General features: G+C 39.4%; 1 protein-coding gene across 2 annotated transcripts in view; it reads left to right on the plus strand.

The window, feature by feature from the left end:
* Positions 1–22484, plus strand: part of SLC25A36 (solute carrier family 25 member 36) — a 64586-nt gene extending 42102 nt beyond the window's left edge. The window contains exon 8 of one of the 2 annotated variants that reach the window (XR_015700275.1): positions 22283–22484. The gene's annotated coding sequence lies outside the window, so the exon portion shown is untranslated. Of the gene's footprint in view, positions 1–19011; positions 19057–22282 lie in introns of those variants that run through there. The other variant, XR_015700274.1, reaches the window with a different exon arrangement.
* The last annotated feature ends 257 nt before the right edge of the window (positions 22485–22741 follow it).

The following is a 22741-nucleotide window of genomic DNA, read 5'->3' on the forward strand; positions in this document are numbered from 1 at the left end:
TCTGGAAATTATTCTCTGCTCATATCCACAAATGCCTCAGAGGGACAGGAACATGCAGCTCGGCCCTAAGCTCAACTGAGATCCTGAAACTTAGCATTCCTTTTTTCAGGTTCCTTAACGAGCTTGGCCTGGAAATAGGTATGAAATAAAATGCAAGGAATGACTGCTGCTTCCCTTACTGATATGGCTGTTGTCATTCTACTTGAGTGGTTTTTTTTTTTTTTTGCTTTAAAAAAATAAAATAAAGGTAAGAGTGCTCAGGGAAGACAGAGGAGACCCAGATTCAGATTTCTTCTTTGTCTAGAAGATTGTTGCCTTTCAAAAGCATGTGACAGGCCGTTCCCGGCTCAGAGGAACCTTTCCTGCTTCTCTTTCCAGCATGCATCACAGCTGTAAAGAATTCAGGAAACTTGGAGAAAAGAAAGGAGGGAGAGACAGGTATTGTGCTGGCTGGTTCTGGCCTCTTTTCTCAAGTCACTGGCAAAAATGGAAAATAAAGAACAAAATCATGGCTTTGCTCCCAGAGAGTGATTTGTCTTTTGCTATGAAGTTTATTTTCCTTATTATGCACACTTTTTGGCTTCCCTTCACGAAAGACTTCTTGTTTTCTGCACAGCAACTCCACTTTAGGACTGGAAGTTGAGACTGTCTCTTCCAAGATAAATGAGTTTATATGCATTTGAATTTCCTCCAGTGAAGGAGAGACTTTAATTTGCTGTGCTACTTCCCATGGCAAAAAGCAGTCTGCCTTGCTCGGGGTTCTTTGAAAGAAAGTGCATCCAAGCTCCCAGGTGAGTTCTTGGCTGTTATTTTGACTGGACAGATAGTGCTCACTGTGTCAGTGGTCTCCTAAGGTTTGGAGGTTAAGGCCTTGCCCCAGTGTTCGCTCTTCCTTTCCTCTGTACAGATACATGTGAATATTCAGAATTGTAATGGGTTTAGTCTACATTAGGATTGTGAAATCCTGTACTGTCCATACCTGTATGCTGGCCACATGGGCACTCAGGAACTTCACTTTGAATTCATGGTCCTTTCTCAAGACTGGAAACCAGCAAAGCAGCAAGCTAACTGACCAGCACCGAAGTCCTTTACTGTGCCTGATAGAAGTAGTTTGTCCTTCTGTTAGCGTTGGTCAATAGTAATGTTCTGTCAAGCGGAGTTTAAGATCTCTATACTGCTACATTTTGTCTGGTTCCTTATACTGTGGTCTTAACTACTTTTGCAGGTATGGGATGTGATAAACTTCAATTCATGTATGTGAAAACACCAACTAAAGGGGACTCCCCATAGGGAAAATACTATATGGCAGTGGGAAAACACCAGCACCTAGTTCGACTCTTTTCTGCTAGAGCACTCTGTCAGCATACATTTAGGCTGTACTGAAGCGCTTAAAGCTAGTACACAACAGAAGGAAACAAGTAGGGGCAGGGAGGATATGGTAAGAACGCTACATGGGTTTTTACCTTATGCAAACCTTCATTTACTCTCTTCCTGGCATTATTGATTGATTTTGTAGGTAGAAATTGCTGCAGCATGCAGGGGTGCAGCTGCATCTCTGTCATCCTCTATAAAGAAATAATTGCTATCCCCAAATCGAAAAGCCCCAAACTGCCACTGGTCAAAAAACATTAAGATATTGATGTAGTTCAAGAACACAACTGTCAATCTAATAGTTAACACTTTCAGATGAGCACGAATCAAATTTAAAAAAAGAAATCTAACCCACTGACGTATTTTGCAACCCATGAGAGCCTTACTGAGGAGGCCTGCTGGAGTGCATGGTGGTAGTTCAGCTGAATATTTTTTTTTCTGTTTAGTTTCTACAAAAAGGACTGATGAGGTGACCATAATATGAGACGATTAAAAACTAAGTCAGCTAGAGTCTCATATTGAATTGTGTTGAGGGAATTTGGATTATGATGAATATTATTATTCTAACATTGAGGAATGTTAGTCATGGATCGGGACCTCCTTTTGTAAGCCACAGACACACACCTTTTGAGAGGAATGTCCATTGCCTTATAAGCAGGCCCCAATTAATGCAGAATATTTTAGGTTACTATTAATAGATGCAATTTAATTTTCTGCACACTAAGTCAGGTAAACAGTGTAGTCGAATTAATTCTTGATTTAGCTTCCTCTTGGTTTAGTTTTTGAAGATTTAGAAGTCTTAGTGGGAAGAAAAGCATTTCCACCTGTAATACCTGATTTTATTTAACACAGCTGCTATTTAGCCTGTTAATTTGAAGTGTTACAAAGTGGCTCATTGTGAAAAATCAGTGTGACTCCAGGAGACCTAGAGGGACTAGTGGAAAGATGCCTATTTTTGTAAAAGGTCATTCTGAACTTTTGACTCTGAAAGTGAGGGCTTGTTCTTGACCTTGGGATTTCTGGTCCCTGGACTGATGGTGATCGAGAATATTGAAAACAGAGCTATAGAAAACTACCAATTTTCACTTAATATGAAAACTGATAGTTTTGCAAGTATGTGAAAATTTGATCCAGTGTACAGTTTGCTCTTTCTGCCAGCCAACACTCCTATTCGTGGTGTAAATGACTGAACTTCTCCCTCTGGGCAAAATGGTAAATTTGTTCAGGCGCAAATATGCCTTTTCATGATGAAATTTTATCCCCCTTCTATCAAAAGCAGCTTTTTATACAGAAACATGGTTTTCCCACTGTTTTTCTAGTCATAAGAATTTCTGTGCAGGAACAGTGGTATGGTCTTGTGGGAATTGCATACCAGCTAAAGCAATTCCAGTCATTGTTCTCTAAGCAGTATTTCCACCCCTCCACGCACCCCCACTTAAACTTTTCCAGGTTAGTAGGAAGTCAGTAAGACAGAATTAATGGAGGCAAAATTACATAAATGCCTCAAAGATTCATTTACTCAGATTATTTTCTTGTTACAGGCAATCAAATATCCCCTAACATGAATGTAAGGTATACAACGGGATAAAAAGCCCAAGACTGTCTAAGAAAGCACTTTGAAAGTGAAAGACAATGGTAATATCATCCTACAGTCAAAATTATATGCTGCACAGGTAGGGTCACCAAACAGTAAATCGTGAATGTGTCATGACACTTACAGAAGTACCATATAAATTCACATTCATATATAACATCTTTCCTGTCCCACAGAACTGAAAGAAGTATGTTTGAGCTTTCTCATCTTTTCCCTCTGTATGTGAAACATTATGGGAATTATTTCTTATTTAGGGTGACTGAGTGTAAAGAGATGTACATATAAATCAGTAAGTTCAAGTTCTTAGGGTTGGATTTTAAGTTTTTATTGAGCTTTCTATGGTGGTGGGTTCATTCTGTATTTGTAGTTTCTGATTGCTAATTAGGTTGACATAATCAAAAAAACTTGACCCACGCTACTTAAGAAAAAAAAAAAGCATTGTAGGTACTTGGCACTAAACAGCAAGTTTTAGAATTAATAAATCAAGTGAACTATCTGCTCTGCTTCCTGCTGAATCAATTTGCAGAGCTATCTGTCTGAAATGTCCCTGCTCTCTAGAGATGAGGGCATAAGACTCTAGAAAGAGATTAAGTTGTTTAATGTAACTATTCAATATGCAAGCATGATTCAGACTGGGAATTCTAACAAAAGGCAACAAAGCCAAGACCCAGGTCTCAGTGGAGCTGAGGTATCAACATTGTATGGTATTATATATTGCCTTGAATAGCCTGGATAGAGCTTGAATACTTCAGTGTATAAAGGTGTTAGCGCTTTTTTTTAGATGACTGATGAACATTTGGAAGTGGATGTATGAGCTGAAAGAGAAAATCCCTAGTAGGAACCTTGATATAGGTGCAGAAGAGAAGAATTTGCAATTTTTTGTCACACCAGTAAAGTTGCATTGTTGATATTTTGCTACAGGTTGATATTAAGGAGAATTTTTGTAGTTGGTAAACCTAGTAGATTCTAGTCAGTAAGTTGCTTATGAGATGAAACCATCTAACAGCTTGTCGTACTGTCATATGGCACTGCTGTTTATATAGACCATAATACATCTCCCAAGGATTTATAAAATTTTCAGAAATGGGTCCTTAATATGTAGGTGTAGTATTACTACCAAGAAAGAGTGTGATTTGTAGGCCTTTTATGGTTTAAATGTGGCCTGGGAATGGTGACAGCAGACTACCTAGTAAAAGCTTAGAAAAGAACATTGAAAAGGTAAATAGTTTGTGCAGTCCAGAAATATCCTCACCCAGTGCTCCAGAAGGGGCTTGCCGCTCTGTTAGCCTGGTGTACACCTGCATTATTACTGCTTTCTGTGACTTTTGTGGAAGGGCTGAGTAGCAGCCATGGTACTCTACAGGCACGTAACAAGAAGTTAGTCCCCACTTGCTTAGCAATGCAGGACCAAAAGGGGATTCTTGTGTGATTAAATCCAGGTCCTTGTTATGGGAACTTGTGGCCTATAATACCATTCATAAATCTACCAGGCTTCATCTTTAAACTAATTAGGTTACTTGTTCTACTGGGAGGTTGCCTCAAAACCTGACTTTCTTGTGTTGAAACTGTGCTCTAATTTACTGTCCTACCAACAGTCCATATAAATTGATAACCGGTAACAGTAGGTGCAGACAGCCCTCTAAAGAGTAATTTTTGTCATATGCTGTTTGTATTTGTGACAAGCAGTTTCCTTGATATCCTTTTTTTTACTGGGTTTCTTTTGCTTTTAAGTAGCACAGGGAAATATCTTACTTATGGAAAAGTGACTTAGATTGCCTTGTTCTTTGATTTGCATAGTAATAATGCTGTCTTTTTTATTATTATTTTAAAATAGTTCATCATATTTCTACAAAGAATCTGAATAATCAGTCAGCTATTGCATCTTGTAGTTAACAAATGGCACAGCTGGCTCAGCTTTTATGCAGCCATAGCAATTAGTTCAGACTGACTCTCAGATTGTTTTTGTTGTATCTTCTGTCTAAATTGCTGGTTTGCAGCAGTGACGCATACATCTTATCAAAGTTTTTCTACTATTGTAGACACTAAATTTTCTTTTGGTTATACACGAAATTATAATACCATTGAAATACAACCTTGTCCTAATTTTACTTGCATCCTTCTGTAGGCCTGGTTCTGCTCTCCTAACTTGCCTAAGTAAATCTTATTCATTTGATTGAGGAACACCACTGGGTGAGGGGCTCATGCTAGCCTACCATTGCACAGTATTATCTTCAGCTTTTTCAGTAATACAGTATAAGGCTACCCTGAAGTGAGTGCCAAACACCCCAGTGTTTTTAGCTGTCCTTCCTCATTGCTGTATGCTTACAGCCGCTCCTGTAATGTTGGAGAAAACTGTTGTCCTAATGTTCTTGCATAGTGTCCTTCTGACCTTCAAGACTACAAAGTACTTCAGTGGTTCAGTTGTTTAAAAGTCTTGAGAGAGTCGGTACTTCCATTCCGGACTGTGCAGCTGTGCCACATACATCAGTGCGCCTAGTAAATCATGTTGCCGTCTCTGTAGAAATTAGCCATATACTGACAGGCAGCAGATATAAATAACAATATATGTGTAATGTAAGGTGGATTCAACTGATTTGTCTGATAATAAAAGAATTCAGTGGCAGCTGGTCTTTATTATAAATTTCATCACTGTTACTGAAAAAGCTAGCTTTTATCCTCCCATTTGATCTGAGAAAGTTTTCCCTTTCCCATTATTTGCTGCTGGGAACTATGTCATTCATAAAACGGGTGACTGCATTGTATTGATTGAGGTTAATGCCAATAGAAAGACTCCGGGGGGGGAAGAAAGCACTTCCTCTAGAGAGTTAAATTACTAATTTTTTTTTTTAAATAAGTGCACAATCTGTCTTTATTTGCACTACTGTTGATGTTGAAGAGAAACAGATTTACAGATATTTTAGTGAACTATGTAAAAAGCTGTCTCTTACTTTTCCCTTTGACAGGAATAGCTTCCTACTAATTTCAGAAGGGCCTTCTGTAGACACTATACTTTTGGTTCTAAACTTAGACTGGTTTCCTGGACTCATCTAGATGAGAAATTGTTACATTCAAAAGGGATTATACATCTTGGGCTCAGAAAGCCTTTACATTAGGGCCACCTAAGTATAACTTAATTTATGCCAGCTTCCTCTGTCCCTCAGGCTATTATGGTGCAACCTGACGTAGGATACTTTTGCCCAACCATAAGTCCTAATACTGATAAAAGAAAGAAAGCAAATGTGAAGGCACTGCAGTTAACTGTTCTTGAGCTCTTTATTGAGGCTGCATCCTCCCCACTGACACTCCGAACGGCTACAGGTTTTGCTGAGGTTTCTCCTCACTGCACCACACAAAATGGCTGGGACGACTCTGTCTCACACCTGCTTGTATATGCTATGAACGAGACGGAGAGTTGAGCAATGGGTATCCTTTAGTGTGGCCAGAGCCTCTCTCTTCCTTTCCTTTCATCACACAGTTGACTTTTTTAGAACTGTTTTAGACACTCTCCAACCTTCTCAGTATAAGCTGCTTATTCCCTTATTTTTCATGCTAGTTTTTAACATTTTATTAGGGAGGACATGCTGCCTTTGACAAAGTAGTAGTAGAATAGGCATAAAGGATGCAGAAATCCAGTTATGATCTCCAAAATCTCCATGTGTTCAAAATAACTTGCATCTCTTATATCTTGCATAAGTGAAACCATAAAACTAACATGACCCAATGGGTAAAATATTACAGATGCATAGCAGTCAAATTATAGACTTAAATGAGCCAATCCATAGTTAATTTTCCTTTTTATTATTAGAATTTTGTTTGAATTATCTTTGGGATTTGGGGAATCCTATGAAATTGAGGTGAATCATTTGATGTTTAACAGTTGATGAACATTTTCACTGTGAAACCTAGTTGCCATACGCATGCTTTGAGTTTATTTTTGTGTTCATGATATGAAGCTAGTTGAAGCTACTCTTTGAAAGAGTACAAAAAACAAATGACAGGTTCTACGATTCTACTCCTGGACTGCTTTCAGTAAGCATTTTCCTTTTTTATAATTCAGTTGAGATTTTACAGATTAAAACCTTTTGCATTTTTGCCCCTCTTCTGAGAGAAAGACAGAGAGGTATTTTGATATAACCAAGAATTGCTTCAGGGTCTCTGATAAGTGAGTACAATGGAAACGTATCGTAATCTTTGTTTTCTCAAAGTAGTACATTTCAGAATAGGTCTGGCTTTCGTCTCAAGCAATACATATCATCAGCTCTCAGCACGCTTCCCCGTTATGTTTCTCTAGGTCAGACACTGTTCTAAGGACATGTGCTGTGCAGGAAGGTGAATTGGTATGTGGTTGAGGTATCTGAGAGTGAGAAGCAATCAGAAATATTTGAAAGACATCATGCCTGCTCTTGAGATAGGACAACTTGGCAGCTTCATGGGATGGACTTCCAGCGATAGGGGGAACAGCTGAACTTAGTAGTATTTAGACCATTTATAGGCTTGCTTCCCAATTTTAGTTGGAAGACTGGCTTTCTTCCTAAATCTTAGTGAAGCTATCTGATCAGCTGTATTACTCGTAAGGATTTTTATTAATAGAACCTTTGGAAAGATTTTTGGTTTCTTGTGTTGAAATGTAAAGAACTGTCACCACAATGTAAAATGAAAAGCAGGCTGCTTTTAAAATCACCACACAAAAATCAAATGGTTCTGAAATGAAAATATAAGTAGACCCAGATAACAAGCACAAAATAGCATAAATTTTGTTGCATCAAGCGTGCTGTTCTGAAGGGGAGTTGTGAATTCAGCTTTGAATATTGTCTTGTCGTAGGGGTGGTTGTGTCCTTCACAGTAACGAAGGGGCATGAACTGTAGATTGAAGGGAAGAGGCATTTCTTTTTCTTGCACGAGTATCTCAGGTTCTCCAGCTCTCTAGTTTTCAGGCTTGGAGGCTGTGCTTGACCATTCTGCACACAGCTCTGACTGCTCTGGAAGAGATGTTCCTGGAGCTGACCCTTCCACTGGCCTGGAGGCAGCCATGCAGAAATAAAGCTGTATCTGGGTGTGCTTCCTGGGTCAGCTTGAAGAGATTCTTTTCCAGCATGGTCCATTGGCTTGTTACCATTCCCTGTTGGAGGCAATTTTCCTCTTAAGTGTGCTGGCATGTGCATCTAGATGAAGTTGCTTTCTAACACAAATCGTTCAGAATAATCTGAACTATGTTTTTAGTATAGTGGGTTTTTTAATTGATCATTTTGTCAGGAAAACATTAGAGTATGATTATATGTGGTGTCATGCTGCAGCAAAAGCAAGGGATGGGACAAGCCGTTGAGAAGGGATTTGAATTAATAATGTGTTTCAATAGTCCAGACAGAACAGTCTGATCACCTCCTGAGGCAAGAGCTACCACACCTGCAGGAGGGTATCTTTTAGCTGTGCTTTGCTGTACATGTTACATTTTCTTTCTCCTACATAAATGGTCGTTAAATACTTGGTTCCCATTGAAAGTCATCCTGAAAGTCAGGAGCTGGATGTTTAACTTCCATTTGTTTCTTTGAAAATCTCCCCTTTTATTTTGTCGGTGTGCAAGAGCATTGAAGTCCAGTGGGCCCAGCTAATTTTGAGATACTTAACATGAGAAAAAAATTTATGGTGTGAAAACACTGTTAAATTTTACAAACCTGCTTTGCAATGCAAAACTCATTCATAGCAAAGAAGTTGAATCAAAGGCTCACCACTGCCAACTAATTATTTAATGTTCTCTAGCTAATGTTGTTACACTGCCAAAAATGTGTGCTCCCATCTCTTTTTCTTTTCTCATTAGGAGGATAAGCTGACAAATTATTTTTCTGCTTGAGTTGTTTGATTTGTACTAAATTTTCTTTTGTGAAACTAAATGTCTGTTCCTTCTCTTCATCAGCAAATTTGGAAAAATGGCATATCATCTCTTTGCTGCTGAATCTAGAAGTAAATACATTTTTAATCAGGTTTTATCACACTTTTCAAACAAAAGATATTAAAATTTTTATTAATGTATGAGAATCCAGAAACCAAAATGAACATGTGACTCCTTGTCTCTGCAAGGCTTTGAATATAGTGATGCCAAATAAGGTGGCTGTTAGTTTGCTTGCCAAAGACTTGAGAGATTTGCCTTCAGTTCACTGCTGTTGTAAACCATTACAGGTCCTGTAAGATTGCTGGCAAGTAGTTTTATCTTTGACCATCATCTGTAAAAAGGCTTTTCTTCACTCAAGTCTCAAGAGGACACACACACTGGAATTCAGGAGCAGTTCAAAGGTGTTCAGATATCAGGGTAAAGCAGGTAGTATAAAAACCTAACAGAGCACTCCACAATACCACGCCCCACCAACTCCGTGCAATTTTCCGTATACCATTACTAAAGAAAAATTGGCATTCTGTCCATTTAAGTCAGCGGGAAACTTGCTATTGATGTGAGCACAGGTAGGATCCCCTGGGTAATTCTTCAGTTTGATCGTAATGTAAATTCACACAAAATATTTACAAAATATCTCCTTGTTGCAATATCCAAAAATAAGCATTTTCTAGTACAAGTTTATTTTTCGGATATAGCAGCTCGTAGCTCTCCCATCTGGAGCTACGATTTTGTCAGCTCTTGCAAAAAAAGCATATTTCAGTCTGGTTCAGAGGCTGAGAAGGAAAACCCAGGATGTTAGTAGTTTGATTTAGTAAATAGTGCTGTCCTTCTGTTTCAGTGCTAAATTGTGCTTCCCTCAAAATAGACAGAATATTTGTTGGATTAAATACCATTAGCAACTTGGTTTCCTGACACTATGTATTCCCACACAATCACTTGTTGTGTTGTGATCTTGATGGGATCCGTGACTGACAGGTACCCCACGAAGCTCTGTGATGAAGCTTCCCAGCCAAGCCGTTCTGTGCAAGAATTCAAGAAACTCTTGCTGACCAGATTGCCAGCTTTAATTATCACTGCACACCAGATTTGTCCTCCGAGTCTTGCATCCAGACACAGACTAGCCCCTGGGTTAAGCTTATAGTCTCTCTGGAGATCACAGGCGAGAAGAATGCATCTGTAAGGCGTATGTGTTTACAGGCTTCTTGTGCAGTATTTAAGTGGCAACAGGGCACAACAGTGCAACGGTTGTAAACAAAGGCAGATCACCCAGGGAAAGGTAGGAGAAATTTCACTTTTCATCAAAACAGGTAGTGATCTCTTACATATCCTTAGTGCAGAGACAGCTTGCAATTACCATTTGAAAGTAATACCACAGTTTGGCTAAAGCAAACCTGAATTTATTGAAATAGAGCTGTTTCCACAAATATGAAGCATTTGTATTTCTTTTGTGGAGAAGTAAAGCCAGCAGGAGGTCCCTTTGGGCTTTGAGATCTTCGAATTGAGGCCTCATGACAACGCATTTTTAAAAATGTGTAAATAATCAATCTGTCAGAGTTTTGGCAGAGCTTTTGCTGTATCTCCATAGTGATCCTGACAATCTTAGTGCATGGAACTGGTCAGTCAGAGAAGTAATCGAGGCATTAAGCTATTGTACCCCAAGATATCTCAAATCTCTCATAGCTGCATTCTTATCGGCTAAACTTAAAGAAGCAGTAAACAGGCCATGGAAATAAATGTCTTTAAAGCAATCCTGGAAAATGGAACTAAGAGAGGGAGAGTTGGGGGTTTTGGTGGTGGTTAAAGAATTTGAAAACAAAAGCTGGCAAAACTGTATTAGAAGCTTGGATTTAGCAGATATATTTCAGCAAATGGATGTGTGAGTCCTTTAAATGCTAGAATTTTGTTAGGAATAGGGAAGCAGAGAGACTACTTAATGCTGAATTTCTGTAGACAAGGAGATGCCTTCAGGTCTCAGCTGACTTCACACATTGTAGTGATCCAGTAGCAGCCTAAAGCGTGGCAGGGAATATCAGATTATGAGCTAAATTCCAGTCCTAATGAAGGCAAGAGTAGGGTTTTTTTGTTGGTTTTACTGGGTTTTGGATTTACCCCTGCTTTATGGCTTCTGAACAACTTATTTCCACAATATGTTTGACCTCACAATATGGAGAATTTGTAAATCATGTTCCTAAGATTCATTGGCCTCCAATGTGGATGGTCTGTTGGGGTTTGTTGTAGTATGAAAGGATAAAAAAAAAAAAAAAAAAAAAGTTAGACATTTAAATGGTAAGTTAACTTTTATATGAAACTTTCACTGTATATCATGGGCAACCTTAGAAGCCATATACACATGACCTGCTTTGTGCCTTACTCAGGCCTCAAAACTATGGTGTCATGATGGTGATTCAGCTGGCCTTTGCCCGAGCCTGTTGAATTCTGGCCCTTTAGGGGCATTACAAAAGCAATCACAGCACCCAGGAGAGGAACTTGTGTTGAGTAGCCTGAGTACAGTCCTAAATCATTATAAAAGCCTCCTGGCAGTGTGGCACAGACTTGGGATCTTGATCTCTTGTTCTCTAGTCTCCATATCCAACATCCTGAGCCATCTTCCCAGCTGGAACTACACAGGCTTTTTAATAGAGAAAAACAATAGAAAATACTCGAAGTGGTAACAATGTTTAGCTGCTTTCAGAGATAGCTGAGCTTCGTGTGCATAGTTGCCATCTTAACCATGGTCCTGCAGGCATATAAGTATGGCTGTCTGGTCAGGAGGGATTGATCAATGCCTGCATATAAATTTGCTTCCACTTGAGTTCCTGGTATTATGAGGTTCTATGGAAGTTCTGATCTTAATGAAGGTTGTGGAAGTTGAGGTGACTTGTAGGGCTAAGCAACTGGGAAATTTGGCTCAGTAAAAACAACTGCCTCCTCACCTACACATGTATCAGCATGGATGTGTAGATGTACACACTAAAAACACTGAAAGTGTAACCTGAGAAGAGAGGACAGCAATCTAGTGTATGCCAAAGATGAGACAAATTCCCTTGGGGTCCTTTCAGGTCACTTGTCAGAGCTTGACTGCCCTCTTCTTCCACTGCATCTCCATGACAACCTTTCCATTGCAGTGGTCATGACAATATTTAACAAGCTGGTGAATGAATCAAGAAGTCTCTGTACACTGGATGTTACACAGTCTATGCACCACACAGTAAGTGCCCATTTAACCACTCTTCAGAAGGCTTAAAAAAGACTAAAAATAATTTTTAGAGGAGCTGCAGTAAAATCATTCTCAAGTCAGAGCTGTCATATTTGCTGTCCCAAGGTTCTCCTGTTGCAGCTCAGATACTCTACTTGCTCTAGGAAGAAATGAGAGTGAGGACAGTCAAGAAGCCAAGATAAAGTTACAGAAATGTGCCTATGAGATGGTGTCACTTCTGGTGACCTACGCTGTGCCTGACATCGTTTTCTCACCGTTATTCCAGCTTGTAACATCCGTTTCCCTGAGCTGGCGCTCCTTCCTGGGTGGTGACTAATGAAATAATATTGTGAGCCGTACCACCATATGGATCAGCAATGCTGTCTTTGTGCTAGAACCCATCATCTGGGTCAATAAGTGTTCAAAGGTAGCTACGAATATAACAAGGCATTTCCTATCAGTGTGAGTAGTACTCCCATAGTTGTATCCCTGATAAGCTGCTGTGAACATAGTCCCCATACTGAGTTGTGATTTAAACTGACAGAAGCATTTAATTTGTAATGAAGAATGACAATCTATCTTCCATTCATTTTACTAAATAACTGTCCCATCTGTCTGCCTGCCTCCCAAATGCAAGGCCAGCACAATCCCTAGATTATTTCCATGCGTGCTAATTATTAAGGGCAAAAATTTACACTGTTAAAGACAGCTAACATAAAATTCAGACACGCACAGCACAGAACAATCTTCCAGGTCAGGGTTAGACACTTGTGGCACTTGGAAATCTTTTGTTTCAGTTGAGAGCCAAGTAAGTGGGTGAAAATATTGAGTTGCTCTATCAATTCAATTCTTGCATTTGTTTGCCGTAGCTCAGAAATAGGGTTATGGAGTTTATCGCTAGTCTTACTTTTTGTTTGCAAATGCCATATGTATAGAAGAAGTCAGTTTGAAAATGCAGAAAATAAAACATGCTTTAAAAAGAAGTTCAAAAATCACTGCAGAGATAAATACAAGAATTTTATTTTGTAAACTGCACGTTATATTGTAAAATGCAGCCAAGTATTGATTATGGTCTTAAAAAATCCAGAGGACAGTAGAACCTAAGTCAGGGACAGGATATTAATAGGTACATTATCAGGTAAATATAACAACTGATGTTTGGGGAGGGAGGGCATGTTCCTGTTAGTTCACAAAATGCCCTATGAGCAATACATTAGACTTGACTCTTCCGTTCTCTTGGCTTTCTGTTTTGCCAAGTGTCTCCCTGGTGCAGCCTTGGAAGACAATGTAAAGCAGAAATAGCTGTAGGCTTTGCATCAAACCCCTTTGTACCCTTGACACCTTTTGTTTAAAATCTGTGCTGTAGTATTTGCCAGATATGACAGTCTGCCTCCAGGTAACATCATAATGTGTGCTAAATTTATCTGCTGTCCGTGTCATTTATAACAAATTAGCATGAGAACCTCAGATTGTGCTAGTGCAGGCAGTTTCAAATTGTTTAATAGCATGGCTTGCATTGTAAGAAATTGTCCTGTTGGGACGTCCCAGTAAATCTGCTCCACTGCAGTTGCTTACATGGAGGAGTGTTTAGCCTGGTTTTCAGCTCTCCCTTGATGGATACTAACAGGTAGATACTACAAAGAGATTCAGTGTCATGGACTGTCCATTCTCTGTAGGAACCAACTGGCTTCTGATCACAAAATGGGAACCTCTGCTAAAATTGTTATGGTAACGTAACAAGTTAGTGCAGGTACACATCTTTCCATTGTAGCCTTTTTAACGTGTGTATTAGGTGTTCAGTCTTGTGAAGGTGTATAGTATAACTTACTGCTCTTATGCGAAGATTTGTAAGGAAGCCGTGCTCCTTTGAAAGAGAGCTGTGTGGACAGTTTGTTCTCTGGTCTCTTAATTAGCCCTTTCTTCAGGCTTTCTGGGAGCTGTTTGCTTGTGCCAAGCAGAGATTTTTATGGAAGATCTGATATATCTTGATGCACTGAAGCACAATCAGTTAAAATTGAAAGATAACACATCTGAGGTTTTATTTCACTGAATGCAATTTGAAGCATAATCCAAAACTGACATGAGCCAGGTTTAGGATGGTGGCATAGACTAAAGTGTCAAGGTCAAAAGCAGAGTGGGTCTATTAAGGGGCTGTGAAAACTCGCAAATGGTTTTTTCCCTGCTGATAACACAGATAGTGCTACTTTAAAACTATTCTGTTTGACAATACTGCAGTGGATGGTGATGGAAGAGGACTAGGCTAAAACTAAGGGCATATTATGTTATGTTATCTAATTAACATAACACATATTTTTTATTCTCTGGATTTCCAGTGATTGAGAAGTTTGGCACCATTTTGAAGTTGTTTTTATGTTAAATTAACTGTAGCTATCTTACTGTTTAGAATTATCCACATTCATTTTCACTTACAAAGCTTGTGCGTTGTCTTAGCCAAGAAAAATACATTTGTACAGATTGAAAACTCCTTCTGAACTGAACGGGAGTTTTATCTTTGGAATGACAGTGCATCATGCAGAGAGCATTTTTGCAGGGAAGATGTCAGAATGTTTCATTTCTGTGTGCATTCTTTCATGAAAATGTATCCTGGATAATGTCTTTGCTTAGGTTTGAAGCTGGAGCTTAGAATGGGCTTTCAGAAAGGGACTGAAAATCTGCAGCCTGTGTTGCATTCTCTGTATTTCAAAGACTTCTAATTTGTCTGTACGAGTGTGCACCCATATCTTACACTTAACTTTACCTCTGGTATTAGCTGGCTTTGTATTGTTCTGGCTGCAGTTTCACGGCATAGAGTTACATGAGACAGGATTCTGGCTAGATTGTGTACAGAGTTCTGTGCTAGGATGAGTAGATGGTGTCATGATAGGTCCTACCTTACATTTAGATTTAGGTCTGGGGTTTTTAATCTGCAAAAGGATTTTTAAGAACTTCAGTTTTACAGGATTATGCGCTTCCCTAAATTTAGAGAACGGTGCCACGTTTATGTAGAATTCTGGGGAGGTACTTGTTGTCTGGGTAGTTGTTAAGTCTACTGTAAGGGTTAGGATTTAGGAAAAAAAGGGTAGAATCTCCTAGGTTGCAGCTGAATCTTTTGTGTTCTTCTAGCGTAGAATAAGCCAGCGTATTAAGCCTATGCCTTGCATCGTAGTTTCACTGTAGATATTGGTCCCCTGGGAGTGGAGTTTTGGTTAGGGTTTGGCTTTTAAAAATGAAGCAATAAGCCTGGTCTTAAATGCGCTTGGAGACCCAAGATGAGGGCAGGTGTCAGCACAGTCCAGCTTCCATGAAAGGTGTGGTTATGTGCTTTTATTTACAACTAAGGCTGATTGAAAGTTACTTTCAGAAAAGGACTGAAAACTCTTGCTACTTTTTTGCTCAATTCTGTTTGATTCAGAGATTAAGAGCAACAGCTGGAGTCAGCAGGGTCCCTGTCCTTGTTTTCCTTCAGTACTGGTGACATGGCTTTATCAGTGGCTGGTGTTAGTTTTGAGTAAGGATTAGGAATTTAAGTCTGTAAAGAGTAAGACTTTGCTTTATTTGATATGATCTTTGCAGACTAGGGTGGGATCTTTGCTTGATGACTAACCTTGAGTTTAAGCATTAAAGTGCATATTAAAGAATTCTGAAAACTGGCTCTTTCGTTACTAGGCCCAGCTTACAAGGTAAGTGGGGAGTGATATAGCAATACTTCTTTGTAGCACATGAACTGTATGCTTCTTCCATAGGATGTTTTTAGTTCTCCTTTTTTTCATTGTAGCTGACAAACAGCAAGCATGTCGTGACCTCAGAAAGGAGAAAAATCAGATCCACAAAGGGATTCATTTTCTTGTCTTCAAAACTTGCCAGCTGATACGTTAGATGGCCAGAGACATCCCTCCTGAGACACTCTTGGTCCAGGTGCCCCTCTGCAAGTCCTCCTTATTCACTGGTAGAGAGGGAAGAGTGTGCAATCAAAGCATAAGGCTCACTTGAGCAGCTAGATTAAAAAAGAGCATTTATCTTCAAGCGGTATCCTTATATTTAGGTACGTACAGAGGCACTGGTTTCAGCAACACAAATAGTAAACTGCATAAATGTACATTTCACGGACCTGAATAACAGTTATGTCAGGGAAGTGACGATAAAGCCACCAATATTCTTGTCTAAACAGAGGCAGACAATCTTTTAATCTGACAAATAATTGGAAACGAGTGTGTGTTAACAGTAATTAATGTTACAAGTGGTATCTTGGAAAGCATTGGACTTTGTTGTATAGAGCCACTAACTAGTGTCTGGATGTTGGTGCTCACTTTGTTGTAGAACTGATAGACACAGTCAAGCTGACAGTATTTTGCTGAGAGCAAATCAAGAGAAAATGAAGTAGTGCATGTTGGATATTGTTGTCCATTATGCTAGAGGAATTGCCCTGCTTTCCGCTGGTTTTAGCCTGTCTTCTGAAGGAAAAAAGACTAATGAATTCCCATTATCCTTGACAGTGTCTGTCCTGTGTCTCTCAAATTACCTCTACCAATCTGTTTCTCTCCCTGTTGGCTAACTTCAGTCAAATTTGTCTGAGGCAACAGTAAAAATTATGGTCAAACAAGTTTCTTCAAAATAGATGGTGTTTGGGCAAAGAATCTCAATGAAGTGCCCTTATAGAGGGGAACACCACAGCTTGAGTTTGCACATTACTAGGCATCAGAGAAGCCACCAGGGAGTGAGATCTCAGCCAAAGCTTCAGTTGAGCTCTCAGTCAGTCACGGGAGACGAACGTTTAGGAAAGCAAACTTCATTAGCTCTGCTGCTCACGAACAAAACTTACATCACTGTGAATTGCAACTGGATAACACTGGATGTTTAGATGTCTCTATAGGTTACTTAGGGCCATAAGACTTACTACTCCAGCAGCTATCCCATGGAGCTGAATGTTACAGTAATTAAATGCATAAGTAAGATGGTGCTGTTGGCATGATAACAACAAATGTCTTTCACCAGAAGAAACTTTGTTTTCCAAGTTTGTAGTTTATTGGCTGTAACGGTGACTTGATTCCTTAACTGCTTTTTGAGCACTTAGTCAAAAAAGCAGTGTCTTGAGACTGTCAAGGAGTTGCTTCTTTTTGTGTGTGTGTGTGTGCCTGTCCCCCAATATCTGCCCATCTTCTTTGCATTAGACTATGGGAAATTTCCCTAAATGTTCATCTGGTTTAACAATGATTAATCTTGAGTAACAGCTGAAATAATACAGAAAGCACTTGTTATGCAAAAATCTACAAACAAATGACAAGTTTTGTCATTGTCTGCAATCAAATGACAAGCAAAACTCTCTGCTTTGGTTCCCACAGTTGAAAATGAGAAAGCTTTTGCAAAGTCATGGAAACAAAATAGCTGTGCTAATCTGAAAACAGCAGCCCTGCATATGTTTTCAAGGAGAAAAGAAGAAACCTGATGCCTGTGAATGGCTGAGTCTGTCATGTATCAGTCTTGGACTGGAAATTTAGCACTTTTGCAACTCTTTCCCTAAGACTCGCTGATGAGCTAATGTTCCATCAAAAATAGCCTGCCTTACTGTCTGAAAGGCAGCTATGCTATCATTTGAGAGGAGGAGTTCAAACACATTTGTTTGCAGGTTTTTGTGTATTTGAAGAATATTCCAGAGTCAGGCTTGCTATTAAGAAAATCATACTGTATAGAAACAGTACCACAACAATCCTTCTTACAGAAATACATACTTGTAGTCCTGGGTCTGGTAGACTATAAACTAGTTTATCTCCAAGAATCCCCTTCTCAACTGCATGAGGGAGCGATAAATTTGCCCTCTGATTTCCTCAATGATAGCACATTATGGATGGCTTAATAGCTATTAAAGTTTCCAGCTGGGTTCATCAAAGCATTAGGCAAATTTTCAATATACATGTCCTGTTAGTTCTTTCACACCACAGGAAGGTACATATGAGCAGAGATCAGTAGTGCATAATGAGCATGCAAATAGTGTGTAAGAACAAGTTCATCATGGTTATTGTTGCCACAAGAGGGATTCTGATTTCTGTTTTCTGATTCCCCATGCAACTTACACATAAGTTCCCATAACCTGACTGGATTTATGCTAAATATTATTCTGTCCATCTACAAATCACGGTCAGTAAGTTTATATATATCAGTCATACAAGACATGGGTTCAGTTCTCTACTTTTATATAGACATAATAGGGAAAAAAGTAAAAATTAAGACTTCTGCGCTCAAAGAGGCATTTCTAACAATATATATTAAGCTAGGACTCAAAGCAGGGAGTAAGTACTATATTATCTTTCTGCAATGGATATTATAATTTGTACCATGGCAATGATGGAGGTCCCATTTAGTTGGTCACTGAAGGAATAAACAGAAAACCTGTCTCCTGAAGAGCTCAATCTGCTGTGATTTTTGTAACTGTCTTCCCACTTCTTCCTTAAATGATTTTTAAAGTATATCAAATTATGAGAGATCCAGTCTTATTAATGAAACATGTTCTTAATGGGGGAAATATTAATGCTGACTAATATTATTCCTTTTTTTATATATATAAAGGGAAATTTAAAATGGTGTAACTTATACTTTTACAGCCCTGTAAAGTGTCCCAATTGCACATGAGAATCCCCAAAAGAGAAGAACTGAAAGCGTACGATGAGAGAGGTGCTTGCTTCTTTGAAAGTTCCAGTGTCAGTGATGGAATAAATTTGGAGATGAAATCGGGGCTTGGACGTGCACTATTGCAGCTATATCTGAGAGCACTGCTTTGTCACCCAGTGTAGCATCCACAGACTGGCTAGTCTGATGCACCTCAATTTCTGCGCTTCATTTTCTGGAATTCCGCTTTGCTCAGATGCTGTCAGACGAGACGTGCTGTCAGATGACACCATAGAAAAGCAGAACAAACATAGAAAATCATGTTGTTACATAACGTCCCTCTTGCTTTTTCCCTTGTCTTAGAAAGTAACTGCCTCTGCATCAAACTGAAGTGTCTGCGTCTCCTATTTCCCTTTAAGAAATAAACAGGTCAGTTGCCTGCAACAGGCTGGAAAGAGCCAGCTATGCTGATGGTATTGCCACCGGCATGTGATGACTTAGAAAATGTGGTTATTTACCATGTAATTGTGTGCTTCTCTACCATAATTTTCTTGTGGTGGTCTTGTTCAATAGTCTGTTGAAAATGTGCCTGGTACAGCATAAAGAAATGCACCGATAACGAGGTTCCCTGCTTAGGAATTCAGTCCCTTCCAGTTTTCCGTAAGGTCACCTTCAGCAGCCTCCCTGTTCACACTTCAGTTCCTCCCTGTTCCATTTCAGTGCTCTGTGCAATAACAGGTTGCAGAGTTCAGTTTCCTAAATTGGCGTCTTTAAAAAGCCCCACTTTGAAAAACTAAACACTTTAATGATCATGTGTATCCACTCTGCAGCTTTTATATAATAATTTTGGTTTTCCTCTTGTTGACATTCAAGAACTAAAGCAGTCTACTGTGCTCTCAGAATCCAAAAAACAGAAGCAGCAAATTCTTCTTGTTCAGAAAGCTGTTCAGCAACAGCTACTTCACTCTAGGAGCTTTCTTTTATGATACTTTCAGAGCACTGCCCAGTTTTTTAAAATGGTACTTAAAACTTGATGATCAAATGCATTTAATGTGTCCCCCATCTCCAGAGAAGTGAGATCTATGAACGGAGCCAAACTATGCGATACAAGTAGCTGAGTAACCCCTGCCAGTTGCCTCAGAGGAAGCGTGCAAAGTCTAGTTGAAGTCAGCTGTTTTCATGATTACACTTTCTTTTTAAATTATGCCTATTTAGTAAATATATAATCTATAATACTTAATACCTTAACTTCTTTCCTAAATGTTTTGGGGGTGAAGAGTGAAGGGAGGAAAGGAATAGGCAAATAACTGTGTCAAGACTTTTGGTATTCATGAAAACTGCAGGTTTTTTATACACTCCAATTTGGACAGTTGGGCAGCTGCTTGATACACTGCTCACAACTGAGCAGCCTTTTGATGATCAGCCTGAGAGAGCATGCCTAGACCCCAACTTGTCTCACATCCATGTGGTGTAAACAGATGCTGATGCATAGATACATGTTATGGCTTAGGTCTGGCACTTGTGAGCTAGATATTAAAAGTGTGCTAGCCTTTCCGCTTATCCCCTGTGTGAGTGGATTGGGTAAATCACAGCCATGCCTGCCCATGGAAGTCCATCACATAGCTTGCAATGTCTTCTAGTGGCATCACATTGCTGCTGAGGTCTGCTGAGATGGCCCTGAGCCTCTCGTGGGACAGACTTCATTTTATATATATATTATATTTTATATATATATATATTATATATTATGTATTATGTATTATGTATATTATATATATGTGTATAATTTATATATATATAATGCCAGGGTACACTGTTAGGCAAACTAGAGATTTCTAGTGAAGTGATTGCTCACAACTTGCAGTCAGGACTATACTTCAGACTATTGCTTCATCTCTGGTCTGGTTGTCAGGCGGATACTACAGAGATAGAGCCTTAGTTTCTCTTTTACTGATTCCTTCAGAAAAACATGTATCTTCAGCTTCTGTGAAGTATTTTGTTTAATGACGAATAGAAAATTTGTAACTACTATAAGAACAATAAAGACACTTAACTGTTAATATTCACTAAAGGAACCACCAAGGATGACGTTTCCAAAAGACTTAGTCAGCAACCTCATACACCTTTGTGTGCTTTACATGTAGAAACCATGTTTAGAGAGGCAGACTTGAACGGGGCAGTGCGCCATGCACTTATTAAAATGTAAGTGCCTGAAGTCAACCACAAGCTTTGTGATTTATTTTATTTGCAAATATGATAGTAAATTTGGAGTTATTCTGAAACAATAGTTACTCTTTGGGATATTTATAGTAAGCCTACCTAAATGGTTTTCTGCTTGCGTACATGGGTGCTATATCTCTGCAACTTTTGCTGTCCTGTCTTGGGGCTATGTATTTATTCCCTCTACACAAGGCTTTCATGTCACTACTATATATACCTCAATGTTGGGGTCTTTTTGGTCAAAGTTCTACAGTATTTCAGATGGCTCACACCAGATAAACTGTAGGGGAGAAAGAAAAAAACCCCAACAACTGTATTTGGGTAACCATGCTGCTATTTGTTTAGCCTGTCTTTGCCAGCATAAGCTGAGCAATCAGTGAGGTTACAGCTGTAGCAGGCATGCTGGTAACACCAAAAAAGGAGAGTGATGGAGTTACAGAAGGAGGCACCTTAGCAGTGTCTGTATAGGGAGCATAACTTCAGTGGAGCACAATTTCAGTGATATCTGTTCCAGAAAATGGAAACACTGATGTCTTCTGCGTCATATGTTACATCCTAAAAAATATTTCCCTGACGTGGAAATCAGATCCAAGTGCTGGCATGACAGTATGTGACAATTTCATACAGTCAGAGAGTATAGAAATGGTCCAAGCCAGTGGCAGAGACTGAAGAGGCAGGCCGTTAAGTGCTCCAAGACTCCCAGAAGTGACAATAGTCAGTACCCTGTCGCAAGCAATGCAATAGTCCAATAGTGCTTCAGGTCTCATGATGAAGCAGCACCTCTGACAAGCAATAGAGAGATAGGAACACTGTAGAAAGCTTCTCTCCTCACCCCCTTTTTTAATAGATAAGAGGGATTTCTCATCTGGCTTGGTTATTGTCTCAGAGTCTGCTAACTAGGGATTTTGAGAGGAGCCATAACGGAGTTGTGCTGTGGCATCCTTTGGACTCACTTCAAGACCTGATGTTTTGGGGGAACAGAACGTCAGGCCTTTTAGAGACCTAGACTATATGGGCCATCTCAGTTGAAAGTTGAGCATTGACACCATGGATTTGTCCGCTTTAGACCTATCTTTTGATTGATTTAACTAGCATTTCTCATCTGGCATGTAGTACATTTTTTCTGTGCCTGATAAAACTGGAAACAGCAGTTTGCAGAACTTGCAGTGGATGCTTAGAGCTTTAATTTCAAGGCATCTTACCTTCTTAAAATGCTTAAAGGGACCTAAAGCCATTTATGTAGCTTGTTTAAAGTTAGCTCAGATTTTTCTGTGCTATGCTGTTATCTGCGTTATAAATTTAACTAAAGTTGTGCACTTCTCTAGGTTTGCCATTCTTCCTGACCTCTAAGAATTTGTGTTATGATTCCTTGCCCAAATCATGAGCTAATATATTTTCTCTTTTTGTGTTATAGTTCTGTCCTGTCTTTGGGCAGACACTGTAGTAAGATGCCAATGGGGTATGAAAAGAGAACTGCCCCCCAGGAGCGTACGAAGAACGCTGTGGGGCAGTGGCTGTGCTGGGCTGCTGACTGCGACCGCCTGCTCAGAGGACAAGCTCCTGAGTCTCTGACCTCCGTCGAAGCAGAAACCCAGTAGAGCTGGACAAACACCTCAGCTGACAGGTACATGTAAGCTGTTCAGTGAATTTTTTCTGCTGCTGTTTTTGTATTTGCCTCTTATAAAGGTTTGAGAGACAGACTCAACACTGCCTGGGTATACTGTGTTTAAGATAAATGCGTGTTTAACTACCTCACTGAACAAGAGTGATGTTACTGACAGAACTATTTGCAAAATAGTAAATATTAGGGAATACTCTGCTAAATTGACATCTTGCATATGTTTGAATCCTAAAGCTGTTTAGTCATTTACAG

Source organism: Nipponia nippon, unplaced genomic scaffold (assembly GCF_047370975.1).
Source record: "Nipponia nippon isolate SJK-2023a ecotype South Korea unplaced genomic scaffold, ASM4737097v1 scaffold_7, whole genome shotgun sequence".
In the NCBI taxonomy this organism is placed as follows: Eukaryota; Metazoa; Chordata; class Aves; order Pelecaniformes; family Threskiornithidae; genus Nipponia; species Nipponia nippon.